Consider the following 9,361-nt stretch of genomic DNA (forward strand, 5'->3'; position numbering starts at 1 on the left):
TGAAATATTTTCTCGTTATTTATGAATTCCCATCGTCGATGAACCTTTAATATTCATAAAAACATTAAGTTAAACAATTATTTTTGCATAAAAAAGTTCAACAACTTTGCCTAAAAATCGTACTTTTGTGTTCTAAGCTCCACCATTTTGGCACTTTTCAACTTTTTTCTTCGCGTGCATTACGAGTATCATCATTACATTCGCCGTTCGCAGCGCAGCGTTAAGGGGGAGCCTGCTTTAGAACGTTGAAAATAAGGTATAATTTTACGAATTTACTATACAGCGGATCATTATAAAACTTTGATGCATTTATTAGTACATGTTTAAAGACAAAAAAATTATTTTTTGATTTGAATATATCGCCTGTAGAGGTCGTCCTGGAGGCATCTTAGTGCAGCCGCATTGTAAATTGGTGAGCATTCTCCTGCCCCCAAATTTCATCCAAACTGAAAAATTGAAATATTTTCTCGTTATTTATGAATTCCCATCGTCGATGAACCTTTAATATTCATAAAAACATTAAGTTAAACAATTACTTTTGCATGAAAAAGTTCAACAACTTTGCCTAAAAATCGTACTTTTGTGTTCTAAGCTCCACCATTTTGGCACTTTTCAACTTTTTTCTTCGCGTGCATTACGAGTATCATCATTACATTCGCCGTTCGCAGCGCAGCGTTAAGGGGGGAGCCTGCTTTAGAACGTTGAAAATAAGGTATAATTTTACGAATTGTTTTTGGAGAAACTATACAGCGGATCATTATAAAACTTTGATGCATTTAGTAGTACATGTTTAAAGACAAAAAAATTATTTTTTGATTTGAATATATCGCCTGTAGAGGTCGTCCTGGAGGCATCTTAGTGCAGCCGGCATTGTAAATTGGTGAGCATTCTCCTGCCCCCAAATTTCATCCAAACTGAAAAATTGAAATATTTTCTCGTTATTTATGAATTCCCATCGTCGATGAACCTTTAATATTCATAAAAACATTAAGTTAAACAATTACTTTTGCATGAAAAAGTTCAACAACTTTGCCTAAAAATCGTACTTTTGTGTTCTAAGCTCCACCATTTTGGCACTTTTCAACTTTTTTCTTCGCGTGCATTACGAGTATCATCATTACATTCGCCGTTCGCAGCGCAGCGTTAAGGGGAGAGCCTGCTTTAGAACGTTGAAAATAAGGTATAATTTTACGAATTGTTTTGGAGAAACTATACAGCGGATCATTATAAAACTTTGATGCATTTATTAGTACATGTTTAAAGACAAAAAAATTATTTTTTGATTTGAATATATCGCCTGTAGAGGTCGTCCTGGAGGCATCTTAGTGCAGCCGCATTGTAAATTGGTGAGCATTCTCCTGCCCCCAAATTTCATCCAAACTGAAAAATTGAAATATTTTCTCGTTATTTATGAATTCCCATCGTCGATGAACCTTTAATATTCATAAAAACATTAAGTTAAACAATTACTTTTGCATGAAAAAGTTCAACAACTTTGCCTAAAAATCGTACTTTTGTGTTCTAAGCTCCACCATTTTGGCACTTTTCAACTTTTTTCTTCGCGTGCATTACGAGTATCATCATTACATTCGCCGTTCGCAGCGCAGCGTTAAGGGGGGAGCCTGCTTTAGAACGTTGAAAATAAGGTATAATTTTACGAATTTACTATACAGCGGATCATTATAAAACTTTGATGCATTTATCAGTACATGTTTAAAGATAAAAAAAATTATTTTTTGATTTGAATATATCGCCTGTAGAGGTCGTCCTGGAGGCATCTTAGTGCAGCCGGCATTGTAAATTGGTGAGCATTCTCCTGCCCCCAAATTTCATCCAAACTGAAAAATTGAAATATTTTCTCGTTATTTATGAATTCCCATCGTCGATGAACCTTTAATATTCATAAAAACATTAAGTTAAACAATTACTTTTGCATGAAAAAGTTCAACAACTTTGCCTAAAAATCGTACTTTTGTGTTCTAAGCTCCACCAGTTTGGCACTTTTCAACTTTTTTCTTCGCGTGCATTTCGAGTATCATCATTAAATTCGCCGTTCGCAGCGCAGCGTTAAAGCGGCAACGGAGTATCGCGATCGGATGCGGCCGATTCAAAGTATCCAACGATTTCAACGAAATTCGTCGCGAGTTCTTCTCTTTGACTGCCAAAGGTACGTTTGACGCTCAGATGCTGAATGATTTGGAAAATCTGTTTTCGCGATCAGCCTGTGACGATATATTGTACAATCCGCTCGACAAAGACCGCGGCGCGAATCACGATTGCGGCGATCCGCTCGAGAAGAAATATCGGCGAGACCGTTTCCGTCGATAATCCGCACATCGGCGGTTCCGCGACGGCACGGCCGCATCCTCGCGTCGCCGTGGCGGCCGTCGTCGAAATGCCGTCGCACGGCCCGGGGCTCCGCGATCATTTTTTTCCTTTTTTTCCCTACTTTTTTTTACTCCTTTTTTTTCCATCGACGTTACTGCACTTCTATTTTCATTCCGCCTCACGTTCCGGCGCGGAGGCCCGCTCGTGGTGGACGAGAAAAAATGCAGCCTCCGAACACGATTGATAGGTACAAGCACACGCGCAGCTACCACGGACGTGTGTTACTCCGGGTACAACGCTTCGCGCGCCCGGCCGGATCGCAGCGCGCGGAAGGTGACAGAAAGAGAGTGCACCGTCGAAGGGACGGAGATCGGCGGGCGGGTGGACGGGCGGGGATGGATATTCGCTGGAGCAAGAGGCGAAATAGCGATGGACCGCGGGGAAAAAAGGGAAGCAAAGAGAAAGGGAGAAAAAAAGAAAGAGAACACGAGAGAGCCAGGCAGAGTGAGAAACGTGCGCTTCTGTCCATGCAACACGCTTGCTCGCGCGCGCGGCCGCCGCCCCGCGCCGCCGATCGGACGTTGCTCCTGCAGCTACGTAGTGTCGGAGCTGTTTTAATGCCAAATGTGTTTGTCCCAATGCATCAAGCACTTCTATCCCGATCCAAAGCCCTCGGCCTCGTGGCCCGCTACGCTCCGCGCCTGGCGCGATGCGTTACGCCCGATCCGCTCTCCTCGCGCGTGTCCGCTCTGTCTCTATTCGCTTCCCTCACGCCGCTATCCGTGCTCGCTTGCTGAAACGCGCGCGCGAGCGTGCGCACCGCGGAAGAGTGCCGCATGTCCGGCCGTACGGCCGCGCGGAGATGAGAGTAACCCGGCATCGGTCTGCACGCACCCCAACCCCGACGCCTCCGCCACCGTCCACCCCTCGTACGGCACGGCCGCGCCGGTCTGCGTGCTTTTTTAATGCTAAATGTAGCCTTTTGTTTGTGCGGGTGTATGGGAGATTCTGGCCGAGAGGCGGTCGCACGGCCAGCGCTTTTTTTCAAATGCTAAACGTGCGCGCCTCGTACCCACCCACCCCGTGTGCCCGCGCTACGTGGCATCTACAGGGTCGCCCGGAACAAGTCAGCGAACAAGACAGCTGCGTGGACCGGTGATCGGTGCCACTCGCTCGGATGGATAACATTTCTGCGGGATGTCCGAGGGGTCTCGGTGGCGTGCCGATGGGGATTTATGTGTATGGTACTAATCACGACTGTCTCCACGTGGATGTATACTTTTGTACGGTTTTTTACATTGTGAATGGTAAGAGGACGCATGGGAAGAAACGAATATTTCATTCAGCGAAATTTGTAATTATTACCGTCGAGAGACGGTACTCTCTCGAGAGTAGGGGAGTAATATTACACCCTCAGTAAGGATTTCTGATAACAAGACGAAAAATATTCTTGACTAATTTAATCGTATTACAAGGATAAAAAATATGAAAATAAAACAATTTTTTATTTAAATCAGTAATTTCGATTCTTCTCTCTCAAATTAAATAGGATTGTCTTACTGGCTTGAGACAAGAGTAACATATATATATGTGTGTGTGTGTGTACGTGTACATCGCATGCAACCGCGTTTTTACTAACGGCGGTCAGTTATCGGGGATAACGCCAAATAAATGCGACTGTGCCATTCCCGATTACGAGATTCTGCTGCTTATTCGAGGTACGTAGATGCTTTGCAAATATATAAAATTCAGCGTGATTCAGGCGATCTTTATCTTCAACGATGTATTGCCACGCATTTTACGTTTCTCAGCGTTTCACCATGATATCCATCGATGTCGTTGAAAATTAATAAGCCAACTTTTCGCGACGGAGGAAGAATTCCCAGGATCAATTGTAGCAGTCGTCGTCTTTCGCGAAGATGATCAACGTTCTTTCTCTCTCGATAGTGCACCTTCAGAAAGGATTTCTGATAACAAGACGAAAAATATTCTTGACTAATTTAATCGTATTACAAGGATAAAAAATATGAAAATAAAACAATTTTTTATTTAAATCAGTAATTTCGATTCTTCTCTCTCGAATTAAATAGGATTGTCTTCCTGTCTTGAGACAAGAGTAACATATATATATATGTGTGTGTGTGTGTGTACGTGTACATCGCATGCAACCGCGTTTTTACTAACGGCGGTCAGTTATCGGGGATAACGCCAAATAAATGCGACTGTGCCATTCGCGATTACGAGATTCTGCTGCTTATTCGAGGTACGTAGATGCTTCGCAAATATATAAAATTCAGCGTGATTCAGGCGATCTTTATCTTCAACGATGTATTGCCACGCATTTTACGTTTCTCAGCGTTTCACCATGATATCCATCAATGTCGTTGAAAATTAATAAGCCAACTTTTCGCGACGGAGGAAGAATTCCAAGGATCAATTGTAGCAGTCGTCGTCTTTCGCGAAGATGATCAACGTTCTTTCTCTCTCGATAGTGCACCCTCAGAAAGGATTTCTGATAACAAGACGAAAAATATTCTTCACTAATTTAATCGTATTACAAGGATAAAAAATATGAAAATAAAACAATTTTTTATTTAAATCAGTAATTTCGATTCTTCTCTCTCGAATTAAATAGGATTGTCTTCCTGTCTTGAGACAAGAGTAACATATATATATATGTGTGTGTGTGTGTGTACGTGTACATCGCATGCAACCGCGTTTTTACTAACGGCGGTCAGTTATCGGGGATAACGCCAAATAAATGCGACTGTGCCATTCGCGATTACGAGATCCTGCTGCTTAGTCAAGGTACGTAGATGCTTTGCAAATATATAAAATTCAGCGTGATTCAGGCGATCTTTATCTTCAACGATGTATTGCCACGCATTTTACGTTTCGCAGCGTTTCACCATGATATCCATCGATGTCGTTGAAAATTAATAAGCCAACTTTTCGCGACGGAGGAAGAATTCCCAGGATCAATTGTAGCAGTCGTCGTCTTTCGCGAAGATGATCAACGTTCTTTCTCTCTCGATAGTGCACCTTCAGAAAGGATTTCTGATAACAAGACGAAAAATATTCTTGACTAATTTAATCGTATTACAAGGATAAAAAATATGAAAATAAAACAATTTTTTATTTAAATCAGTAATTTCGATTCTTCTCTCTCAAATTAAATAGGATTGTCTTACTGTCTTGAGACAAGAGTAACATATATATATATGTGTGTGTGTGTACGTGTACATCGCATGCAACCGCGTTTTTACTAACGGCGGTCAGTTATCGGGGATAACGCCAAATAAATGCGACTGTGCCATTCGCGATTACGTGATTCTGCTGCTTATTCGAGGTACGTAGATGCTTCGCAAATATATAAAATTCAGCGTGATTCAGGCGATCTTTATCTTCAACGATGTATTGCCACGCATTTTACGTTTCGCAGCGTTTCACCATGATATCCATCGATGTCGTTGAAAATTAATAAGCCAACTTTTCGCGACGGAGGAAGAATTCCAAGGATCAATTGTAGCAGTCGTCGTCTTTCGCGAAGATGATCAACGTTCTTTCTCTCTCGATAGTGCACCCTCAGAAAGGATTTCTGATAACAAGACGAAAAATATTCGTGACTAATTTAATCGTAGTACAAGTATAAAAAATATGAAAATAAAACAATTTTTAATTTCAATCAGTAATTTCGATTCTTCTCTCTCAAATTAAATAGGATTGTCTTACTGGCTTGAGACAAGAGTAACATATATATATGTGTGTGTGTGTGTACGTGTACATCGCATGCAACCGCGTTTTTACTAACGGCGGTCAGTTATCGGGGATAACGCCAAATAAATGCGACTGTGCCATTCGCGATTACGAGATTCTGCTGCTTATTCGAGGTACGTAGATGCTTTGCAAATATATAAAATTCAGCGTGATTCAGGCGATCTTTATCTTCAACGATGTATTGCCACGCATTTTACGTTTCTCAGCGTTTCACCATGATATCCATCGATGTCGTTGAAAATTAATAAGCCAACTTTTCGCGACGGAGGAAGAATTCCAAGGATCAATTGTAGCAGTCGTCGTCTTTCGCGAAGATGATCAACGTTCTTTCTCTCTCGATAGTGCACCCTCAGAAAGGATTTCTGATAACAAGACGAAAAATATTCTTGACTAATTTAATCGTATTACAAGGATAAAAAATATGAAAATAAAACAATTTTTTATTTAAATCAGTAATTTCGATTCTTCTCTCTCGAATTAAATAGGATTGTCTTACTGTCTTGAGACAAGAGTAACATATATATATGTGTGTGTGTGTGTGTGTACGTGTACATCGCATGCAACCGCGTTTTTACTAACGGCGGTCAGTTATCGGGGATAACGCCAAATAAATGCGACTGTGCCATTCGCGATTACGAGATTCTGCTGCTTATTCGAGGTACGTAGATGCTTTGCAAATATATAAAATTCAGCGTGATTCAGGCGATCTTTATCTTCAACGATGTATTGCCACGCATTTTACGTTTCGCAGCGTTTCACCATGATATCCATCGATGTCGTTGAAAATTAATAAGCCAACTTTTCGCGACGGAGGAAGAATTCCCAGGATCAATTATAGCAGTCGTCGTCTTTCGCGAAGATGATCAACGTTCTTTCTCTCTCGATAGTGCACCCTCAGAAAGGATTTCTGATAACAAGACGAAAAATATTCTTGACTAATTTAATCGTAGTACAAGTATAAAAAATATGAAAATAAAACAATTTTTAATTTCAATCAGTAATTTCTATTCTTCTCTCTCGAATTAAATAAGATTGTCTCACTGTCTTGAGACAAGAGTAACATGTACACATTTATGCTTATATATTCTTGTATGTAGAATAATTTGATATTAGCGCCGCCTTATATTAGGCTTTGTCGATGTCGACGCATCATTTTCTCACAGTCGCTCGTCGACTCGGCGCTTCTGCGTCCTTTATTCGGATAAAAACGGCCAATATTTGTGTTGCAATCGAAAATCGGGAAAGATTTACAATGAATAAGTGCAATACTCTACAAGAAATATTAAAAGATATGGAAATGTAAGTAAGTATGTACAATATACTTACTTGAGAAATAAGAGTCGAGATAAGACATTTCCATACCTTTTAATATTTCTTGTAGAGTATTGCACTTATTCATTGTAAATAACAGAAACACTTTCCCGGTTTTCGATTGCAACACATAAATATTGGCCGTTTTGTGCAGATTCTACAAATTCTCTTAGAAGAATAGAATAAGATGTCTTTTAGATCTCACAATATTCTTAAATCAAGAATATTTTGAACTTGCTAGAAATTTGTATCTAAATCCTTCTGAGAAAATTAATGAGATAGCACCAAGATTATTTGAATCTAGATTTTCGAATTTTCTATTCAAGATTAAAATATGCTTCTTTTCAATAATAAATATGATTGTCGCTATAGCGATCTTATTTTATGATAGATTAAAGAGTAATAGCATTAAGTCCAGAAATCTTTTCTGTGGGTGTATTACGAGAAAACGAAGACCGTGGAATATTTCAAGAATGCAATGTCGGCCGATTAGTTTTGGAGAATACTTTATCTAGAGTAAAAGTGTGACACGAATCCGATGGATTAAGTTAATGTATTCAACACCTGCTTCAACTAACTCGCGTGATTACACTTTTATTATTCTATCTTCGATAGCTCCCCATGCATAACGTATTATTCTCTTTACCATAACGGAGCTATTCATTCGGACGAAAAAGCGAGTTTTCTCTATGATCGTTACGTCTAATAATGAAAGTAACTTTGAGGAAATTACTGTTAACCGTGCTGCAGAAATTAAAATAAAGAGACTGATTTACCCTGCTGCGTTTCTTATTGGCGAGCAGCTATGCTTAGATAACGTGCGAGCGATATTCGCGGCATTCGATCGACGCGATTGGAGGTACCGGATCCGAAATGAAAATCGTGGCAAAAGCGTACAGACACTCTCTCCTGGAGAGGACTGCGGTTAACGTGCCGAAAAAAGCCCCGGCACTTCAAGGGTTAATTTTTTCCGCGGGGCTTCCTCGCCGGTCGTCGGGACGCCGCATGACCGCGTCGAATTTCCTTCAAACGAGCCGGCCCGACAAGCCGGTCGGTATTGTATCGAGGAGCCACCGGGTACGTGAAAAGCTATAATGCCACCGAAGCAGCGAGGAGACCGGGCGGCTGTGTGGGTCTGTTTTTCGCACACCGACCGGCCGTTCTTTTGTGCCGCCCGTTATTGGTATTGGTCAGTGCCCGTTTCATCCGCGACGTGGCGCCAGTGTGTGAGGCTGTAATATTTTTTACTCTTTCCAAACGCGCCCCCGTACCCCTTCGTGGCCTCGTCCCCGCCGATCGAGCGAACCCCGGCGCCCCGTACGCTCCCCGCGAGCGGGCACCCTCGCCGAACCGTCGCATTCGTATGCGTGGGTTCGATGGGTATTGATATATTATTCCCAATAGTTCGCACGCCCTCTCTCTCTCCTCTCTTCCTCGCGCCCCCTCCCACCCGCGCCGCCACCGTCGCTTTTTTTTGGCTGGCGCTCCGCGTTTTTTTCAATTATAATTCTTTTTCGTATCCAATCAATCATTAGTATTTCCATTGTCCTTCGGTATTTTCATTTGGCGTCGCACTCGGAGCGAGATGAAACGACTCGGGGGGTTGGTTGGTCGTAGCTGTTCCAGCGGCGCCCCCTCCGCGGCTATCCCCCCGTGCCCGGTCGTTCTTCCTCTGTCTGTTACCCGCACGACGCTGCCACCGCATCCGCCACCGTCAGCCCCCCCGTTCGGCGCCCCCCTTATTCCCCGGCAGTGTGTGTACGTGTGTGTACGCCGCTGGTATAACGATGGCGTCGCCAGCGACGATTCGTTAATGCGATTGAATATTAATTCTCACTTTGTCGACGCCTCTCCTCCGCTTTTCCGGGATTTTTTTCCCTCGCGGGATAGTCGGTCGCGTCTGCCAGACGAACACCGCAGGTGACGTACATCCGTCAGCGCTGAC

This window comes from Ooceraea biroi, chromosome 13 (assembly GCF_003672135.1).
Source record: "Ooceraea biroi isolate clonal line C1 chromosome 13, Obir_v5.4, whole genome shotgun sequence".
NCBI lineage: Eukaryota > Metazoa > Arthropoda > Insecta > Hymenoptera > Formicidae > Ooceraea > Ooceraea biroi.